Source organism: Pseudochaenichthys georgianus, chromosome 16 (assembly GCF_902827115.2).
Source record: "Pseudochaenichthys georgianus chromosome 16, fPseGeo1.2, whole genome shotgun sequence".
Lineage (NCBI taxonomy): Eukaryota > Metazoa > Chordata > Actinopteri > Perciformes > Channichthyidae > Pseudochaenichthys > Pseudochaenichthys georgianus.
In genome coordinates this window covers 7045324-7068462 of record NC_047518.2, presented here as the reverse complement: position 1 = coordinate 7068462, position 23139 = coordinate 7045324, and the positions used below count along the sequence as shown (strand labels likewise).

Below are 23139 nucleotides of genomic sequence, written 5' to 3'. Positions count from 1 at the left end.
TTCCTCCTCAATCTGAGGTTCGACAATCGGCCTGACCCTCCTTTCGAGTACCTTAGAATAAACTTTCCCGGGGAGGCTGAGTAGTGTGATGCCTCTGTAATTGGCACACACCCTCTGACCCCCCTTTTTAAAAAGGGGAACCACCACCCCGGTCTGCCACTCCTTCGGTACTGTTTCCGACTTACACGCAACGTTGATGAGACGTGTCAACCATGACAGTCCCTCAACACACAGAGCCTTCAGCATTTCCGGGCGGATCTCATCCACCACCGGGTCTTTGCCACTGTGGAGTTGTTTGACGACCTGAGTGACCTTCCCCCGGGAGATTGGTGTTGATCCCCCGTCATACTCCAACTCTGCCTCTAACATAGAGGGCGGAGTTGTCGGGTTCAGGAGTTCCTCAAAGTGTTCCTTCCAACGCCCTAACACTCCATCAGTTGAGGTCAACAACGTCCCATCCTTACTGTACACAGCTTGGATGGTTCCCTCTCTGAAGAACCAGCACCTTACCGTGGTAGAGAGGTTTGTGTGCCCTGATGAACCTGGGCGCTGTGTTGTCTGGAACCTTGTGTTCCTGGTAGGGTCTCCCATGGCAAATTGGTCTCAGGCAAGGGGCCAAACTAAGATTGGTTCAAAAGACCTCATGAAAGACGACACAGGAAGTGAGGATACCCGGCCCGGAGGAAGCCCGGGGTCCCCTTCTGGAGCCAGGCTCAGAAGGAGGACTCGTCGGCGAGCGTCTGGTGGCCGGGCTTGCCACGGAGCCCGGCCGGGCCCAGCCCGAAAAGGCAACGTGGGCAACACCTCCGCTTCTCCGTCCCACCACCTACGGGAAACAGCGATGGGGTCGGGTGCGCTGCCAGAAGGGTGGCAGTGAAAGCGGAGGGTCTCGACGGACCAGACCCGGGCGACAGAAGCTGGCTTTGGGGACGTGGAACGTCACCTCTCTGGGGGGGAAGGAGCTGGAGCTTGTGCGGGAGGTGGAGCGTTACCAGTTGGATCTGGTTGGGCTCGCTGTGCGTAGAGACGCACAGCGTCGGCTCTGGAACCTTACTTCTGGATAGGGGTTGGACTCTATTCTTCTCTGGAGTTACTCAAGGTGTGAGGCGCCGGGCGGTTGTGGGGATACTCACAAGTCCCGGTTAGGTGCTTCGTTGTTGGAGTTTACCCCAGTGGACGAGAGGGTTGCCTCCCTACGCCTGCGGGTTATGGGGGGGAAAACTCAGACTGTTGTGTGTGCTTATGCACCCAACAGCAGTTCAGAGTATACGGCCTTCTTGGAGACCCTGGAAAGAGTCCTGTATGGGGCTCCTGAAGGGGACTCTTTAATCTTGCTGGGAGACTTCAACGCACATGTGGGCAATGATGGAGACACTTGGAGGGGCGTGTTTGGGAGGAACGGCCCCCTGATCTGAACCGGAGCGGTGGTTTGTTACTGGACTTCTGTGCTGGTCATGGATTGGCCATAACAAACACCATGTTCGAACATAAGGATGCTCATAAGTGTACATGGTACCAGAGCACCCTATGCAGAAGGTCCATCATCGATTTCGTTATCGTATCATCGGACCTGAGGCTGTATGTCTTGGACACTCGGGTAAAGAGAGGCGTGGAGTTGTCAACTGATCACCATCTGGTGGTGAGTTGGGTCGAGTGGCGGGGGAAGCCTCTGGATAGACCTGGTAAGCCCAAACGTGTAGTTCGGGTGAACTGGGAACGTCTGGAGGAGGCCCAAGTTCAGGAGGCCTTCAACTCACACCTCCGGCGGTGCTTTTCGGGCATTCCTGTGGAGGTTGGGGACATTGAACCAGAGTGGTCGGTGTTCAAAGCCTCTATTGCCGAAGCCGCGGCGGGGAGCTGTGGTCTCAAGGTCCTAGGTGCCTCAAGGGGCGGTAACCCTCGAACCTCCTAGTGGACACCGGTGGTCAGGGAAGCCGGCCGACTGAAGAAGGAGGCCTTCAGGGATTTGTTATCCCGGGGGACTCCCGAGGCAGTTGCAAGGTACCGACAGGCCCGAAGGGCAGCAGCCTCATCCGTGGCCGAGGCAAAGCAGCGGGTGTGGGAGAAGTTCGGAGAAGACATGGAGAAGGACTTTCGGGCGGCACCAAAGTTGTTAGTCAGAAAAAAAGTGACTCTGGAGGAATGTGAGGGGAGTTGTCAGGGGACTCTACCCGCCTTAAGAGACACTATTTTCGGATACAATTTATCCATTTTCACCCCTTTTTTATGGTTCTCCAAAAAGTTAACTCAGACTTTTTTCTGACTCTGGAGGAATGTGAGGGGAGTTGTCAGGGGACTCTACCCGCCTTAAGAGACACTATTTTTGGATACAATTTATCCATTTTCACCCCTTTTCTATGGTTCTTCCAAAAGTTAAATTAGAGTTTTTCTGACTCTGGAGGAATGTGAGGGGAGTTGTCAGGGGACTCTACCCGCCTTAAGAGACACTATTTTTGGATACAATGTATCCATTTTCACCCCTTTCTATGGTTCTTCCAAAAGTTAAAATACAGTTTTTCTTTCTCTGGAGGAATGTAAGGAGAGTTGTCAGGGGACTCTACCCGCCTTATGGGACACTATTTTTGGATACAATTTATCCATTTTCACCCCTTTGTTATGGTTCTTCCAAAAGTTAACTTAAACTTGTTCTGACTCTGGAGGAATGTGAGGGGAGTTGTCAGGGGACTCTACCCGCCTTAAGAGACACTGTTTTCGGATACAATTTCTCCATTTTCACCCCTTTTCTATGGTTCTTCCAAAAGTTAATTTAGAGTTTTTCTGACTCTGGAGGAATGTAAGGAGAGTTGTCAGGGGACTCTACACGCCTTACGAGACACTATTTTCAGATACAATTTATCCATTTTCACCCCTTTCTATGGTTTTTCCAAAAGTTAACTTAAACTTTTTCTGACTCTGGAGGAATGTAAGGAGAGTTGTCAGGGGACTCTACACGCCTTAAGAGACACTATTTTTGGATACAATTTATCAATTGTCATCCCTTTTCTATGGTTCTTCCAATTCTCTCAGAAAGTTACTGAAAGATACACTTTTGTGTATAAAAGCTGAAAAGTAGACAATGTATTGCTTTGTTTTAGTAGATTTCGTCAAGCATCTGACTCTTAATGGCAGTTTGTGATTTTGAGGCTATTTTAGTGAAACAAGGCTGTTTTGAACATTTGAAAGATTTATGCTTAATTCTCTCAAAAAGTTACCGAAAGATACACTTTTGTGTTTAAAAGCTGATAACTACCATGAAGTTCTCTGTTTGAGTAGATTTCGTTAGGAATCTGACTCTAAATGGCAGTTTGTCATTTTGAGGCTATTTCAGTGAAACAAGGCTGTTTTGAACATTTGACAGATTTATGCTGAATTCTCTCAAAAAGATACTGAAAGATACACTTTTCTTTTTAAAAGCTGACCACTACCATTAAAGTGCTCTGTTTTATTAGATTTTGTCAAGTATCTGACTCTTAATGGCAGTTTGTGATTTTGTGGCTATTTCAGTGAAACAAGGCTGTTTTGAACATTTGACAGATTTATGCTTAAATTCTCTCAGAAAGTTACTGAAAGATACACTTTTGTGTTTAAAAGCTGACCACTACCATGAAAGTGCTCTGTTTTATTTGATTTCGTCAAGCATCTGACTCTTAATGGAAGTTTGTGATTTTGAGGCTATTTCAGTAAAACAAAGCTATTTTGAACATTTGACAGATTTATGCTTATCTCTCAAAAAGTTACCGAAAGATAAACTTTTCTTTTTAAAAGCTGACCACTACCATGAAAGTACTCTGTTTTATTAGATTTCGTCAAGCATCTGACTCTTAATGGCAGTTTGTGATTTTGAGGCTATTTCAGTGAAACAAGGCTGTTTTGAACATTTGACAGATTTATTCTTAAATTCTCTAAGAAAGTTACTGAAAGATACACTTTTGTGTATAAAAGCTGAAAAGTAGATAATCAAGTACTTTGTGTCAGTAGATTTCGTCAAGTATCTGACTCTTAATGGCAGTTTGTGATTTTGAGGCTATTTCAGTGAAACAAGGCTGTTTTGAAAATGTGACAGATTTATGCTAAATTCTCTTAAAAAGTTACCGAAAGATAATTGTTTTAGTATAAAAGATGAAAACTAGAAAATAAAGTACTTTGTGTCAGTATATTTCGTTCAAAATCTGACTCTTAATGGCAGTTTGTGATTTTGAGGCTATTTCAGTGAAACAAGGCTGTTTTGAACATTTGACAGATGTATGCTTAATTCTCTCAAAAAGATACTGAAATATACACTTTTGTGCTTAAAAGCTGATCACTACCATGAAGTACCCATTATATAATGACTGTCACCGAGTCATCATTTTGAGAAAAAGGCCTTTAAAGTTTTCTCTTCTCTGGAATCCATCGATCTGATTGATTATTAGCGGAGCAAATGATCAAAATACGTACGGAGGGAAGATATTTTCGTTTGGAGGGAAGCTTGCGAGTGTGTGTGTATACGTGTGCGTGTGTGTTTTTTTGTGTAATTTTGCATTTGTGTCTATTGTGTGTGTTTCCCGGGGAAAACACTCAAAGTTGTATTTATCATCTGAATTTGCCGAAACAAGTTTAATATTCTGAAAGCCAATACTTTGTTTAATTGAAATCAGATGAAAACAAACTGTAACGGACCCTGCCGTGTTATCTATGATTACTATACTCTTAAGGCCCTGACAGACCAAGCAGTCACCAGAGGACTAGCCGACGCTGAAGTCGGCTGTTGCCTGGCCGTGTTCTCCTGCGTTTTGGCCATGTGTCGCACGGGAACACACCGCACCGACTTCAGTGCGTGAGTGTGTATTCGTCATTCAAAAGAGGCAACAACCGGAAGACAGAGAAGAAGAACAGACCGTGATATAAACAACAACAAATAGCGTGTGCATTCCATTTTCCCTCTCGTCCATCTAAAACATGTTTCGTGCGGCACTGGAGCTATCAGCCATTGCAGTGTTACTTGTGGAAGACATTCTCAAGCAACAGTCTCTCAAGAAGCGGAAGCGAAGAATTAGGAGAAACCGCACTAAATGGGTGAAGTCATGGATACTACAGCGAGAAGCTCATGGGGCTTTCCCGAACCTGTGTCGAGAGCTGGAATTCAATGAAGTGCCAGATTTCAGAAATTTCGCTTGGCTTTTTCCTGTGCAGTTCCACATGTTGGAGGAACTCATAACTCCAATCATCCAGAGGCAAAACACCAACTACCGGGATTGCATCTCCGTGGGGACACGTCTGATGGTTACGCTGCGATTTTTGGCAACAGGTATGCAAGCTAAAGATGTTGCTATATTTAAAATTGCAGCACTTTGTATATTATTGTATATTTTGCTAAAGCAAATAATATACAAGTGCTTACTAAAGTAAGTAGTAATACCGCAGTGTAATGTAGATGTACTAGTGTAAGTACAAAACCAAAGTACTGCTTGGTTGCTTGAGAATTTACCAAGGGATCAATAAAGCGTTATCTTCTTCCTATAATAATGCTTGTTAAAATATTTCATTATTATATTTTGTATCATTTGTCTGAATCTTCATAGTAGCTAAAGTAATCAAACTATAACCTGTTGTTTTGTAGCTAATGAGTGTTTTGTTCAGCTGCTTGTGTAGATAACTCAGTTATGTGTTTGTTAATATTTGCAGGGGAAAGCTTCAGGAGCCTTTCCTACCAGTTCCGAGTGGGAGTGTCAACCATCCGGCAATTCGTTCCTGAGACCTGTACAGCCATTTACGAGGTTTTAAAAGAGAAATACCTGAAGGTATGTGTGGATACTTACTGGTTTTACTGTGCAAACTCTATGTAATACAGTGAGGTCTGTAGGCATTTGAACAGCAAATGTTTGGTTTGCCATATGAAGCATGGGTCTTAAAAAATATATGTTTTGTTTTTCAGTGCCCAGACACAGTGGAAGAGTGGCAGCAAGTAGCTGATGGATTCCAGGCTCAGTGGGACTTCCCAAACTGCCTAGGTGCCCTGGATGGGAAACACATCAACATCCGCCCGCCTCCAGGAACTGGATCAACCTACTTCAACTACAAACATACATTTTCAATAGTGCTAATGGAACTGGTCGACAGCAACTACAAGTTCTTGTATGTAGATGTAGGTTGTAATGGGAGGATTTCAGATGGTGGTGTGTTTGGTGGATGCTCACTGCAGGATGCCTTGGAGAATAGGACATTCAACATCCCTGCACCTGCACCACTTCCTGCTTCTGACCAGGCGGTTTGTTACCACATTGTGGCAGATGAGGCATTTCCCCTGAAAGAGTACAGAAGCCCTATCCGAACCGCAGGCTAGCTGTAGAGCAACGCATCTTCAACTACAGGCTGTCACGGGCTCGGAGGGTGGTAGAAAATGCCCTTGGCATCCTAGCCAACCGTTTTCGGGTCTTCCTAACCACCATAAACATGGCCAAAGTTGTTTTGGCTTGATGTGCTCTGCACAACTTCCTGCGCACAGAGAACTGTAGCACATACATGGCGGGTGTTGTTGACCAGGAAGGACCCGATCATGGCACTGTCCCAGGAATCTGGAGACAAGACCCTGACCTACGGCAAGCCACCCTGCCACCCACCACCAATAATCCAGCTCGAGCCAAGCATCACAGGGATGAACTATGCCAATATTTTAACGGTATCGGTGCAGTGCCTTTTCAGTGGGATAAGATATTGTTAGGAACCTTACAGACACTTGGACTCAAACGCACGACTCAAAAGAAAGTTTGTTCAAAAATAGTCTTTACTTTGGAAAAGTATAAAGTTCAAACAAAACATCACTCCTAAGAGGCAAAACATAGCAAAGCAAACTACAAACTAAATAAACTTCACTATGGTCGCAAAATACAATAATCTCTGGGCGAGACAAGCTGGCTCTCTAAATGGCACAAGGCACAAGACGAACTGGCACAGTATATATAAATATATACATGAGGTAAGGGGGAACAGGTGGAAACAATCAGGGGGCGGGGCAGACACTGACGATGGTGGGAAAACACACAAAGGGAGGAAGTAAAGGGACCTGAAATGAGACCAGAGGTTAGTACAAAATAAAACAGGAAGTGCAATGACAAGACTAGACAGGTGAACAAAAAGACTTGACTAAACATAAATCTAACCTGGGCTATGAACTAAACGTGAAACAATAACATGAACCTGATTAACATGACATGAACAATTTAGCAGACATGACGGGATGTTACAGATATAGCACCATAGTTTTCTTTCATGATGGTTTGGCTCATAAAGGGGTTGTGTTGTGATATTTTCCTCAAGCTTTGGTAAAGTGTATTCTTTGAATGCAGATTTCAGTTCTGCCCGCTCTGTATTAATGTCATGTGGATTTTCCTGTCATGTTCACAGGTTATCATCATGTAGGCGTTGATAAAAGCTCATTCTAATGTTGTGTTATGTGTGTATGAAGGTACGAAATAAAGTTTAGCATTGCCTTTCCTGCTATTTGTGTTTATTCTTTATAGTAACAGCTACAACATTAAAATACTTCTAGGCAGATTGAGGAGGATAATGGGAGAATTAACAGAGGGGCAGAAACATAAGATATCAAATCAGTGTCAAATAAGCAGCAAGAGCAAAGCATAAAGTGGGATCAAATAATGCAGATATATTTTATATATATATATATATATATATAGTAATCCCAACCGGCCACCTTGTTTATGGTTTGATTCAGTTTTAGTAGAATATAAAATACATGATTGAATGATGAAATGAGCACATAAAGTGCAGACATACTATCATTATATTGAGGTACTTGAGACTAATCCTGCAACTGTATAGTTCTGCTCCACAACAGTTCGAGAATGAAGAAACCATGAAAGGCTACATGTGAATAGAGGGGCAGAAAAACGGCTTGCACATTTACATTTCAATCTTGAACAATGAACAGTGGTAGACAGTATCTCATTTAGTATCATCATCCTGCGCTTCGCCAGAGGCCTTCGAGTGCTGAGTGTGCTTGGCCTCTCTCCGAGCGGTGCCGGTGTGGTGCAGATGGTGGATTCTGCCAGGGGAGTGCAGGGCTCAGCATCAAAGTTGAAGGACTCCTCGGCGGTGCTGGTCGAGGTTTCACTGCTGGTGCCACCGGGGGTTGATTCTGCAGCCACCGGACATTCCTTACATTTTTTTAAATAAATTCACAGTTAGTTGGATTTAATACCAAGACTTTGTTTGTTTAAAATCAAACAAAACACCTGAACCCCGAAAAAATAGTTTTTTACGTAAATCCACGTTTATTTTGAAATGAGCCGTTGCGACTTCCGACTGATTTCGATAGAGCAGGTCACATATGCACTAAAGAAAGCATTACAAATAAAAACAAGAACTGACATTTTGAAGTAGCGCAATTAGTACATTCTGAAAACACATGACCCCAGGAAAAACACACATTTCTGAAACATGCAAATCAATACAACAAAAAGCATAAGCAAAGAAAGTGCAAGACAGTTGTATCGATGAAAGTCCAGTATGAATGCTGAAAAAGTGCACAATGGTCCATGGCAACAGCTCATTCAAATTGTTTGTTTTTAAACGCTTGGGCTTTCTTGGAGAGCATGTTGCCGTCTAGCTCCATTAACATTTGCTGGAGCGCTTCGAACGTGCACTTCAGTTTGGGGGGGTAGTTCAGGTTCATTGCATACATTAGTCCAAACAGCTAATGCAATGTTGTCCACATCAGTTAGTACCTGTTGGCCTTACAGGAAAATCTGTCCTCTGGTCTCATCTGTCCTCTGGTCTCATGGTGGAATTGTGTTTGACAACATAAAATCCCATTGTAATCCCCTGAATGGACCGCAGAATGACGTCTTCATCTTCTGCCTGCAGAGTGCACAGTCACAAAGGGAACAGAGTGAGATCTAACAAATCAATACATATATATATACCCATTACTAAGTCCCTGTGTTTGGTCAGATTGCAGTACTTTCTAACGGCCCGTACACACTACAGGCGTCAAAAAAGGCTTCCAACGCTTCGCCCATTCATTTGAATGGGGTGACGTAGGATATTTTCAAAATTCCCGGAACTGCATTGTGGGTAGCATGGCAAGGCGTTGCAAGCCTCGCGAGCGTCTATCGGCATCAAAAGTTCAACAATGTTCAACTTTTGAGGCTCGAGGCTTGCTCGAAGCTGGCGTCAGCCAATCAAATCCCGTTTTTGAATTCCCGTCATTACAAGCACCAACCAATCAAACCGCGTGTATGCAGGTCTCGACTATTTTCCTTATGTCAGAAAATGGAGGACAAATTAATCATTTCCGTGGCAAATGTCCCAGTCTTGTATGACTGTACTCTGTTCACCTACCGGGACCTAAACCGGAGGAACCAGGCATGGCGGGAGGTGGCAGAGACAGTTGGTGAAACTGGTAGGTTTTCAACTGTTTGGAGAGTTTATATCCAGTTTACTTCGTTTTAGCATTGAACAGACAGCTAGTAATGTAGCATAATAACATATTGTGGTGACCACCTTCGATCGCCTCCGACTCCCATATCTCTCGGCACTACAATATCATATATATTAATAAAAAAATATTATAAGTATAAGCATAATATATAACATAACATATAATACATGCACAGCTATCAAGCATAGGCAGTATATTTAGCCAGCTAGTAATGTAGCATAACATATAATATATATTAATATAATAATAAAAAAATATTATATATAATATAAGTATAAGCATAATATATAATATAACAATACTGATATTCTGAACAATCTGTGTTGTTGTATTTGCTGTAAAGTGTCTCTACTGTAGGCTAATTTTATTATATGTACAGGACTTTGGCTCGACCAAAAATCGTTTATAAATGTGCTATATCAATAAAACTTGATTTGATTCACAGCTATCAAGCATAGACAGTATATTTAGCCAGCATGGAATGTAGCATAAAAATAGCATTCATTAATGGAGGAATAATTTAGTAAATTAACAAAATTCACTTTATTATTTATTAACTTTATTATTTCATTTAATTTCATTAGAGAACGTCTGCAAGAAAAGATGAAAGACGTCTGCTGTCTGCTGTGACCAATTGCCCAGCCAACCCCGAGGACGAGGACTTTCAATTCTTCAAGAGCCTCTTGCCCACCATGAGGCAGATGACAAAGGCACAGAGGGCAAGAGTCCGCCTCGGGGTACACCAGCTCATTTTTGAGGTGGACCAGGAGAACAATGTATACTTTTATAATTCTTTCACACATACTGATCCACATTACATTTTTTACACTCATCACACACACTTCACTCAAATTCACCAAATAAAACATTATTTCAAGTATGTTATGGCTATACTGTGTCTTCACTTGTTCATGTGGTTTGTCAGTTGCAACATACCAGAAGCTTCATGTATGTCGGTATATATAATGTGCTTTCTTCTGTAATTGGTCATGTGAAAACATATTGAAATTATGAGTGGTTTATCAGTAAAAACAGGGCTGAAAGAAAAAGGTTGTTAGTCATATCATAATATAATAATATCAATTCAAGAAACATGTTTATTAGCAATGTTTGATTTTAAAATGGCTCATTTGGAATATTTGCTCTTTAAAGAAAATGGGTAGCTCTTAAAAGAGCTTTTGGTTTGGAGGAGCCATGTTGACCCTACACCACGTTATGCTGCCATGACCCTCCACCCTCCTCATTCAGATAGGAGCAGAAGGTCTCCCGCAGTTGGATGGATCGGCGTGTGGCGTTGTTGGAGCCCATCATAGGTGCATCGCGCAGGGTTGGAGCTTCATCACTCGACTTTGCGACGACAGGTGTGCATGATGACCTTCCTATTGTCTTCCTGCGGAGGACGTTGTGTAACACACAGGTGGCCTTCACACACAACTCTGTTACCTCCGGGCTGGTGGTGATGACACGCCGGAACATTCTCCACTGAGATGAGAGGATGCCAAACGCACATTCAACCACCAACCTGGCCGAGGCGGTAGTTGAACAGCCTCCTGTGAGGTGACGTCCAGGGAACGGACGCAGCAGGTTGTCCAACCCTCAGCCTCAGAAAAGCCTCATCCCCAACGAACACATGGGGAAGAAGGCCGAGCCGCTCTGCTCCTGGGATGACGGTGCCAGGTGGTAGCTGCAGACTGCCATCTCTGAGGCCCTCTCCAAATGCAGAATTCCGCAGGCTCCCACCGTCGCTGCTCCTTCCAAAGCCTCCGACATCCACTACCCTGAAGAGGTACTGGGCATCCACGACAGCCAGCAGTACCAAGGAGTGGGTGGACTTATAATTAAAGTAGAGGGACCCAGAATGTGCCGGAGCCTGGTGCCACGTGCTTCCCATCAATGGCACCAACGCAATTTGGAAAGTTCCAGCGCTCCTGGAACCCAGCAGCGATGGCTCTCCAGTCCTCCGTCTGTGGTACCGGCATGGTCTCCTCGACCAGCGCACCTCGGTCCAGATGGCACCCGCAACCTCCTTCACGATGACAGCCACTGTTGTATGCCCGACCCGATAGCTGAATGCTATGGTCCTGTACGAGTCACCGGTTGCCAGGTACCTGAGAAAAAAGTAATATACATGATTTAAAAAAAAAAAAAGTTATACGCCACGCAGACACAGACAGACACACACATCACAGACAGACACAGACACACATTACAGACACACAATTACACCACAGGCAGACACACACACCGCAGACACACACACACACCAACATACCACAGACACACACACCAACATACCACAGACACACAATTACACCACAGGCAGACACATACACACCAACATACCACAGGCAGACACATACACACCACAGACACACAATTACACCACAGGCAGACACACACACATCACAGACAGACACACACACACACCGCAGACACACACACAGACATACCACAGACACACACCAACATACCACAGACACACAATTACACCACAGGCAGACACATACACACCACAGACACACAATTACACCACAGGCAGACACACACACATCACAGACAGACACACACACACACACACACACCGCAGACACACACACAGACATACCACAGACACACACCAACATACCACAGACACACAAACACCGCAGACACACAAACATACCACAGACACACAATTACACCACAGGCAGACACACACACCACAGACACACAATTACACCACAGGCAGACACACACACATCACAGACACACCAACATACCACAGACACACAATTACACCACACGCACACACACACACACACACACACACACACACACACACACACACACACACACACACACACACACACACACACACACACACACACACACACACACACACACACACACACACACACACACACACACACACACACACACACACACACACACACACACACACACACACACACACACACACACACACACACACAGGAGCAATACTGCGTTTACCTAGCTATCTTAATTAATGTCATTCATCTGAACTAAATCACAGACTTCATTCATCCATTGCATGCATTCTCTCTCTTTATATACAGAGTCATATTAAAGAAGTAGAAATACACAAAACGTACCGTAGGCAGATGGCGAGTCGCAGATGTGCTGAAACAGTTCACCATCCAGGCGGATCTCTTGGACCAGAACGTGGTATTCCCCCCGTTGCAGACGTTTTCTGAGTATCGGATGTACCCAACAGCGACGCACTATACGTGGCCTCCTGCGAGACATTGAATAAACCAACGCTACTGTTGCTACAAAACCGGCATCCATTTTGGCAATAGTAAAGAAGAGCCGGGCTTTTTTTTGCTTTGTATGCCGGGGGTGGGCGGGAGATTCCTGATTGGTTGTTGGTCGCCTTGGGCGCGAGAAAGCGCCAAGCCTCGGACACGCCCAGCTTCAAGCTTTTCTGACGCCTGTAGTAGGCTTGTTTGAGACAAGCAAGACCTGCGCAGACCTGCGCAGTTGCGATCAACGTCTTGCTAGTGCGTTGCATGATGGTTAGTCATTTTGTCCGACTTGCTCTGGAGGCTCGCCCACATGAGACTTTGAAATCTCGCGGGACAAAGACGCCCGCAGCCTTGAGAGCGAGGCGAGGCGAGTTGGCGCACTTGCTCTCCACGAGCTGCGGAAGCGAAATGCTTGATGGGAAACGGCTCGCTGGTATCTCGAGCTGAGCGCTCATTGGTGGTTTTTACCACGTGCTGCTGATGAAACTCTCCAATTGGCTGGCAAAAGTTTGTTGTTGTTTTGTGTCAGTTTTACGTCGCCACTTCCATTCCCAATTTTCATCATTGTTCCACAATGTTTATCATCATGAAATTAATATCTATATATTTTATACTATACTGCTTACCGTTTTCATACTTTATATATCTTAGCATATTCATACACACTGTGCATACTGCTCACAGGCTGATATCTAGTGTATTCATACCCCACTGTTTATTCATCATTCAATTCATTCTATGTTATTCTGTAGATTGTGTACATATACTTTTCACTTCACTGCTTGTTGCACCTGGTTAGAAGCTAAACTGCATTTCGTTGTCTCAGTACCTGTAATATGTGCAATAACAATAAAGTTGAATCTAATCTTGAGCAGGAACAAATGTATTTACTTAGTACATATCTGACATTAACGACACAACACATGTGTGCATTCTTTATAAATGCAAACCGAGTCAAGCCGACTTCGGAGGTGGCGGTATGCACCTTAAAGTTGTTTGCAATCCGCCAAAAAACCGAGAGAAGAAGAAGGAGAATGCGAAGAAGAATATGAAGAAGAAGAAGCCGACTCGGAGCTGTCCGACTTCAGGCGAGCTTTTTGACACCTCCCCCGGCTGCGATCGGCTACTCTCGTCTACTTTCGAGGCGAGCCGCAATGTGTCTCAAACAAGCCTAGTGTGTACGGGCCGTAAGCCTCCTTGTTATCTGATATACTCCTGTCTGACCTGATACATTTTTTTTCATTTCCTGTATCCGTTTTAATAATAATAATAATAATAATAATAGATTTATTTTGTTAACGCTTTTACAGGTGCTCAAAGACGCTTTACAGATATAGTGAAAAGAAAGGAAAAACAAATATGTATTTGTAAATCAAACAAAACATTGGAATACTCACCATTTACTACAGAGCCTTTGGAACAATGTTCAAAGCAAGACTGAGGTCAATCTTCTCCACACCAATTACCTATCACAGAAAAACATATTTGAAATTATTTCATTATTCACACACAAATAAAACAAAAATGTTCTGCTCCTTAAAGGCGACATTTACCATTTAATTATGTACCTTTAGGTTAATATGAACCGACTTTGGGCCGAGATGGGCGCCTCCAATGTAAAAAGCTACAGTAGCCTATACTAATGCAATGAGTACAACTTTGTATGGAGCCATACACATCAGTGTTGCGAGCTCATTTCCATTGGTTTCAATGGAGACGTGCACTGCAGCAGTGCGCACCGCTCGTCATGTGACGAGGAACAACCAATCACAACCGAGAAACATCTCAACTTCCGTAAACACAAGTGTACAGCAAATATGGAAGATAAGTTCATTTCACAGCGGGTGGATCGTAACCCTTACTTTAAGATCTGTCCGGCATGTCCCCCATATTCATGGTATGTGCACCGCTGCTAAAATGTAACACAATCATTAATATCCTCCACTTTCCAGTATCAATTGTCGCTTTCCGGGACATACCCCCACACACAATACTGTGTCTGTTTTGATCCGCTCTGTGTGTATTTATGGTATTTACATGAACACAAAGCGGATCAAAGCAGATACATACACCGTTTTTTAGGGAAAACACTGCGGTCCCACAGACAATATTGTAATATATCTTTAACAATCAACACCTTAAATGGGTAAAGATGGTCGCTTAACGTAACCTACTACCGTACAACCTGCCTCAGAGCCCCTAAAAGTCGGCACAAGAGTAGACATGCAGAGCCGGACCGAGGCAGTAAAGTTCTACACCGCCTGACAGCAGACATGACACAATAATTTAAAACAAGACGTACCGCAAACATGCCGCAAGCTCATCCATCGGCTATGACTCTCCCTCCCGACTGAGCTTGGTTTAATGTGCAAAACTTTGGGCAAGGTTCATAGTTTTAAATATTGTAAAGTGTAGAGCCGATGAATGGGAGTCGGAGGCGGCGTGTTGAGTATGACACTCCACACTTTATTTTCCATTAGTTTACAGAAAGGTAGGAACCACTTCATTACATGCTACTCAAGCTAGAATGATAACAAACCACAGGTGCGCTACCTAACAGGTCCATGGCGCAACACACTCTCTATAGCAGGGGTATTCAACTCAAATTCAACGAGGTCCAGTTAGAGAAAATCTCCCCATGCAAAGGTCCGGAACATCAAAATGTCTAAGTTGCTTTATGAATTAGTGTGATATATATTGAAGTAGCCTGTAGCTTTATCAACATCTGCATGTAATCAACAACTGACTGCCAATCAAATAAAGAAAGTACGATTCAAAAACAACAATATTTATTGGCAATTAACATTGAACTATACAGTACATACTGTGGATATGTGTTATGTTCCTCTCGGGCTGCATTTAAAAATAAAATAGAGAAAATAGTTTTTGAAAATATGTGCATCCTCCGGCCTCCGGTCGTATACGGCCCGCGAGACAATTTGGTACGGCTCTCGAGGTAATTTATAAACACACGCAAAAAATAAAAAATGAAAGAAATCTAGACCGCAAAAAAATTAAACAAGCGAGTGCCTGTTTTTCCTGGCCAAGGTTAGGGTCCTTGAACACAACACGAGCCTAACGTGTCATCACGTGGTATATGTCTCGACTGACAGGGGTGCAGTTCTGACGGAGAGCACCAGAACGCCACTCCAGCACTTCAGAAATTGCAGTACCGATAAGTCCATACACATGCCGCAGTTTCTGCGTGTCTGTGTCTTTAGTTGAAAGCCCAGTTGCGATCTGCTCATCTGTCATACTGATCAGACAGTCAATAACTGTGTTGTTATCATTAGCATCTGGTTAGCTAGCTATGCTAACGAATATAAGAAGCTTTGTCTACAACCAGTGAGGTAAAGGCACATCTTTATATGATCATTATAGTTATCAAAAAAATAAGAGAATAAAGTAAACAGGTATAAAATACTATATGACAGTTATTAATAAAGAAGAATAGGCCTACAGTTTGAAAGGGGAGTGATTTGTCAAATATCCATAAATTAAAAGAAAATCTGTTTACAGTTGTGTTTGGGTGTTGAGAGATGTGTCCATAGATCTCCTAATGTTGCTCTCAAAGTGCACCAGATTGATGCTTTTAACTTCAACATTTAAAAAAAAATCTTCCCAGGGGAGCATGCCCTCCGGACCCCCCTAGAGGAGGTTAGGTCCCCCCCCACTTAAACCATGTTCACATGGATAGGAAACTAAATACATTTGCACACATCTTGTGTCCATATCTTTCTGTTTTGGTGGTCACGCCACACCCTGCACATGCATGCATACGCGAGTCATGGTGAGATATCTGGATTAAGAGGTTGCTTAATCTTTGCAAAAAAGGTTTGCAAAGGTTGCAAAGGTTTCTTTGCACAGAATGAAATGAATGAGTTGTGATTTTAGTTTTTTTAAGCAGAGGTCAATAACTTGTACGGCCCTCTGAGGATATTGTAAACATTGAAATGGTCCATTAACATCGTACAGGAGACAAATAATAGCTTGCAGCAACGTATTGAAAAAAGAACTATGAACTATAAATTAGTTCATTTTTGAAACCATGAACTTTAGTTCAACATTTTGAATTATGAACTATGAACTGAACTAGTTCATTTTAAAATGTGTGAACTGTGAACTGAACTAGTTCATGTAGAAAGTGAACTTTCCCAACACTGAATATCGGCTTTAAAATTAGGAATAACAGATGATTTTAGCAGTCAGAACAATCAATCAATCAATCAATGTTTATTTATATAGCCCAATATCACAAATGTTACATTTGTCTCAGTGGTCTTCACAGTGTGTACAGAATATCAGTATGACAATACGACACCCTCTGTCCTTAGACCCTCACATCGTACAAGGAAAAACTTCCAAAGAAAACCCAGTTTAAACGGAAAAATGGGAGAAACCTCAGGGAGAGCCACAGAGGAGGGATCCCTCTCCCAGGACGGACAGACGTGCAATAGATGCCGTGTGTAAATTGAAAAGATAATACATTTGCAACATAGGTAGTCCAGATGTTTGGAAATGCATGTGTGTATAATAGGAAGATGAATCCACGAGGATATCCATCCAGGACCGATGATCCAGGACCACAGCCACGAGAACAACTAAAGCAGCAGTGTTACTAAGAACAGAAACGCCAAAGAGTCACATCTAATATAAATATATATAAAAGCATTTATTTTAATTGTGTAGCAGTGAGTTTAACATTTTGGCAGCACTGTTGAGCATTTTGAAAATGTATTTTCATGCCTCTGTGCAAGGCTTAGTCTTTCTATCTTTAGTCTATCTTCACTGGTGTAAAGTAACTAAATTCATAAACTCAAGTACTACTTGGGTACAATTTTGAGATACTTGTACTTTATTTAAGTATTTCAATGTTTCTTTTGCTACTTTGTACTTCTAATCCACTACAGTTCAGAAATAATGGTGTACTTTTCCTCCACTACATGTATTTAATCCCTTTAGTTACTTCACAGATCTGGATGAATGATGTGAAATATAATCAAGTGTTAAATCAGACTTTAGTTCCACCTGGAGTAAATCCACCAGCTACCCTGCAGTCTACAAAGTACTTCAGACTAGCTGCACCTTCACCAGCTACCCTGCAGTCTACAAAGTACTTCAGACTAGCTGCACCTTTACCAGCTTTGAGAACACTTTCATGATCAATCATTATAAAACATATCATATATATTATTCTGAAATGGACCAATCTGCACAATGACTACTTTTACTGTCGCTACTTTAATACTTTTACTTGAGGAACATTTTGAATGCAGTACTTTTACTGTAACAGAGTATTCCTACACTCTGGTGCTTCTAGTACAAGACCTGAGCACTTCTACTTTTACTGTCGCTACTTTAACTATATTTTGATGATAATACTTTTGTACTTTTATTTGAGGAACATTTTGATTGCAGGATTGTTCCTACATTCTGGTACTTCTACTTTAACTCAAGTACAAGACCTGGGTACTTCTACTTTTACTCAAGTACAAGATATATAGGCTACTTATACCACCTCCGTTTATAGCCTATGAAAAAAACTAATAGAAAACGAAGGCTAAAGCTAACGTTAGCAGATAGTGATGCTAGTTTGCTAGTTAAGTTTGCTCAACGATAATATTGCGACAGAAAAACTTTTCAGTGCACATCACGCTCTGCTGCTCCGACAGGAAGCTCTGCTCTGAACACCTGAACGGCCCGTTCACAGACTTCTGGCGTCTTTTTTGTCAACAAGCCGAGGCGCAGCGGCAGTTGCACTCCCACTTGCAGCCATGCTTCTCGTTTTCTCACATGCTCTGGCAGCTAGCGCGTGGCCGCGTGCAAGAGAGAGGGGAGGGACTTAGAACGTGCTTGAGAGGAGCGGGACTGCAGGCACGGCTGCAGTGCAAGGAGTGGAAGCAGAGCGCTGAACACACACGGCTCTTATTAAACGGCGTTTTTTCACGGGAGTACTTTCCCCCGTCATTCTTAAAGTACCGATACTAATGAAACGGAGGAATCGTACCGTTTTTAACGGCAGGGTATCGCGGTACCTTTCAAGTATCGGTACACCGTGCAACACTACTTCACTGCAAACATCGCTGCTACAACCCGTTGCTGCAGATACATGCTTTACAACATCAGGAAGTTACGTCCCCAGCTGTCCCAGAAAGCGACGCAGCTTCTGGTGCAGGCTTTCGTCACCTCACGCCTAGACTACTGCAACTCCCTCCTGGCTGGTCTTCCTGCATGTGCCATCCGACCTCTGCAGCTCATCCAGAATGCAGCGGCTCGTCTGGTCTTCAACCTTCCTACATTTTCCCACACCACTCCGCTCCTCCGCTCCCTTCACTGGCTTCCAGTAACTGCTAGAATTCACTTCAAGACACTGGTACTTGCGTACCATGCTGCGAATGGATCTGGCCCTTCCTACATCCAGGACATGGTTAAACTGTACACCCCAGCGTGTGCACTACGCTCTGCATCAGCCAAACGACTCGCTGCACCCTCGCTGCGAGGGGGACCCAAGTTCCCATCAGCAATAACACGTAGGTTTGCTATCCTGGCTCCAAAATGGTGGAATGAGCTCCCCATTGACATCAGGACAGCAGAAAGCTTACACACCTTCCGACGCAGACTGAAAACTCATCTCTTTCGACTCCACCTCGAGCGATAGAATTATTAACAAAGAACTGCTAACAGAGCACTTATATACTAATAAAGGACTGGCTTATTTATAGCCAGTTGAGTAGCACTTGAAATGCTTGGCTCTATGAAAGCTGATGTACTTATATGATTCTGTTTTCTTCAAGGTTGTGTCTTCCTGGTCGAATGTACTTATTGTAAGTCGCTTTGGATAAAAGCTTCAGCTAAATGCAATGAATGCGGATAGTGGCGTTTTGGCACTTTTAATGAGCACCACGGTCTCTGAACAAATGAGACACACTGGTTCTGTGCTCCCAGTGGGCAGGATGAACATGAATGAGTCCGTCCACTCAGGGTTAAAAGCTCTGTTCTCACTGTCCACTTTCCTCTTCTTGGAGAGCGCCATGTGTAATTATTTGTCTCTCCCTGTCTGCCGCTAACACGCCTGTTCACTCTCCTCTCCGCTTCTCTCCCTGAATTGCTAATTATTCTCTTCACTCACTTTCCTCTCCGCTTCTCTCTGCCGCGCTCTCGTCTCTTCTTCTGTGTTTCTCTTCCTGTATTGCTCTCTCGTCTCTTCTTCTGTGTTTCTCTCCCTGTATCACTCACTCGTCTCTTTCGCCCCCTGTCAGCGGCGGTTAAAATAGAATCGCCCTGTCAAAATTGAAATCCCCTATTGATGTATTGATTATAGGTCCGGGTCCGTATACGCCCATCTACTTCCGGTCCATGGGACCTTATTTCGGAAAAATAATGTATTGAAGTCAATGCAGAGAGAAAACGTATCTTTCGATCCCGTTTGAATTGTGCCATGAATTACACATATGATGTTTGTCAATCTTAAAAAATAATTTCCATGTCAAAAAAGTCACAGTTTGTCGTAAAACTGTTGAAATATAAGACTATGAAAAATACGCAACTAGAAAGACTACAAATCCCAGAGTAAGTGATGTCACAATTGTTTTCCTCCACTAAGAGATAGCTAAGATCAGCGCCATATAGATATAATCTATCTATATCGCGCTGGCTAAGATAAGATAACTTTAACAAGATGCCTGTGTGCTTAGTACCAGGTTGTTATCATACCAGCAATGGGTCTTGCTCGTTCTTTCGCTTCCCGTCTGATGAAAGGACCAGGAGTGGCTGGATCAAGTTAGATACCTAGCTAGTAAGTGAATGAAGTAACATTAAGTAAACCAAAATGTTAAACAGTAAGAGTAGTAGTCATATTTCGTGAACCCTTTGAAGAGTACTGTCACCGGTGTGATCATTCTATAATACACAATTTAAGCCTGGGGAAGAAATGCTAACGCTAGCATCGGCGATCTGCACAAATGGTTGACATTAAACATTAAAAAGACCAGGCAGTTCAGAGAGAATCAAAGGAAGGCAGGCATAGAGTGGCGAAGTCCCTCCCCTTCCGGTGGACCTCCATGGGACCTTATTTAGAAAAAATGATGTATTGAAGTCAATGGAGAGAGAAAGATTATCTTTCGATCCCGTTTGAATTGTGCCACGAATTACACATATGATGTTTGTCAATTTAAAAGATCATTTTGCGAGTCAAAAAAGAAAAAGATGTGTCGTAAAACTGTGAAGTTACACATTTGTTTGTGTGAAACGCTCAATGAACTACATCTCTGGTCTCGCAGAACAACACACGTCACCAAGATGGCCGTCACTACTGTCTTGTCAACAAAATAATTGACTACCCTCACTATCACCACGTCCAGAAGAATGTCATGCAAAGCTGCCTGCCTGCCTGCCTTCCTTTGATTCTCTCTGAATTGCCTGGTCTTTTTAATATTTAATGTCAACCATTTGTGCAGATAGCATGAATTAGAAAAGATCGGCAATCGCCGATGCTAGCGTTAGCATTTCTCCCCCGGGCTTAAATTGTGTATTATAGAATGATTACACAGTACTCTTCAAAGGGTTCACGAAATATGACTAACTACTCTTACTGTTTAACATTGTGGGTTACTTAATGTTACTTCATATTAAGGCTAATAAAAATGACAAGGCTGTAATGCTAACTAACGTGCTAGCTACTAGCTAGGTAGCTAACTTGATCCAGCCACTCCTGGTCCCTTCATCAGACGGGAAGCGAAAGAAGAGCAAGACCCATTGCTGGTATGATAACAACCTGGTACTAAGCACACAGGCATCTTGTTAAAGTTATCTTATCTTAGCCAGCGCCATATAGACAGATTATATCTATATGGTGCTGATCTTAGCTATCTCTTAGTGAAGGAAAACAATTGTGACATCACTTACGCGACTCTGGGATTTGTAGTCTTTCTAGTTGCGTATTTTTCATAGTCTTATATTTCAACAGTTTTACGACAAACTGTGACTTTTTTGACATGGAAATTAGTTTTTAAGATTGACAAACATCATATGTGTAATTCATGGCACAATTCAAACGGGATCGAAAGATAAGTTTTCTCTCTCCATTGACTTCAATACATTATTTTTCCGAAATAAGGTCCCATGGAGTAGATGGGCGTGACTTTGCCACTCTATAACATAGTGAATTATGTCCCGTAATGTTCCACCACAAAAGCAAGCAACTGCCGGACTTACGCTCTACAAATACTCACACTAAAAACACGCTAAACACAAGTCAATCAATATAAACTCACCTTATGATTTTCATGGCTTTATCCTAGCTAACACCAGTGAGTGAATGACAATGTTTACAAATTGACAGCTGTATTTATGTTGCTCGTTGTAACAGCAAATGTGAACTCAGCTTTTTGCAAACGATAACCTGTAACATTTGATGACATTAAATCACTTGTAATAACTTTTACCTTGTAGAGATCTCCTCGGAACAGAACCAGCTTGCTCCTCCGATGCGGGATGAAAATATGGTGGACCCCTCCCCCCCTCTTTGTTTAAAAAAAGCTTCAACATTTTCAAATAAAGATTTTTTGCAATTTGTTCTGCTTTTCTTGTCCATTAAAGTGCCATATTGTTGAAGTTAAATTATGAAACTATTAAAAGTAGGGTTTTGAGTCAGAACATTTTGATTTGTGAATAACATATTTGTCAATAATAAGAAGCTGAGTAATCGGCTGCAGAGCAAGCTGCTGACGTATGTGCTCAGTGGGCGGAGTTACAGAGATAAACATAACTTTGTTCTTATTTCTTAACATGATTGAGACTTATAGAACGTACACCCCTCAATATTAAAATAGTTCTACATGATTGATTGATGTTTCGATGAGAAACATGAATACATTCTGTCTCATATATTAACTGCATATTTGCAAATTGAACAACCCCACTTTCCCCTTTATTTCAGTGTAGACAGGTATTTTCTGTGTTAGAGTTTTACTCGCTACAGGGTGTACTGCGAGAGTTTGTGACTTTGCAGACCATTTACATGCATAAAAAACTACATAACACACAAGGGGACGGGTAATAACCGGAAAACCATATGATGAGACCTTTTAAAAGAGAGAATGTTTTGTGTGCTAAAGTGGACAATAGATGTACAAAATGTTCATATAATTGAATTAAATCGTAATAATTAACTGAATAAATAATGACTCTTTTTTTATTTGTTCATTTTAGTTCATTTTGTCTAACATTGATTGCAATCTTCAGCATGACCATATCTCAATGTAGATTCAATGACTTGTTGCTATCTGGGGTGATATCACAGGATCCCTCTAATCACCCTGCTCTACAAGCAGGGCTCTCAAGTCTCACGCATTTGGCGTGAGACACACGCATTCCACTCCATTCACACGCTCACACGCCACACCTTGTATTTCTCACGCAGAGATTCCTTTCCAG

The 23139-nt window shown here is 42.7% G+C and overlaps 1 long non-coding RNA gene and 1 pseudogene across 1 annotated transcript; one reads left to right on the top strand and one right to left on the bottom strand.

Annotated features, from left to right (window-relative positions):
* Positions 1-4937: 4937 nt before the first annotated feature.
* LOC139435391 (uncharacterized) lies at positions 4938-8172 on the top strand (annotated as a pseudogene).
* A 190-nt stretch (positions 8173-8362) lies between these two features.
* Positions 8363-22205, bottom strand: LOC117461576 (uncharacterized). The gene is made up of 3 exons (XR_004553718.2): positions 22149-22205; positions 14103-14171; positions 8363-8856 (listed from the first exon to the last, which is right to left on the bottom strand). It is a non-coding gene; the product is annotated as an uncharacterized lncRNA (long non-coding RNA).
* Between the last annotated feature and the right edge of the window lie 934 nt (positions 22206-23139).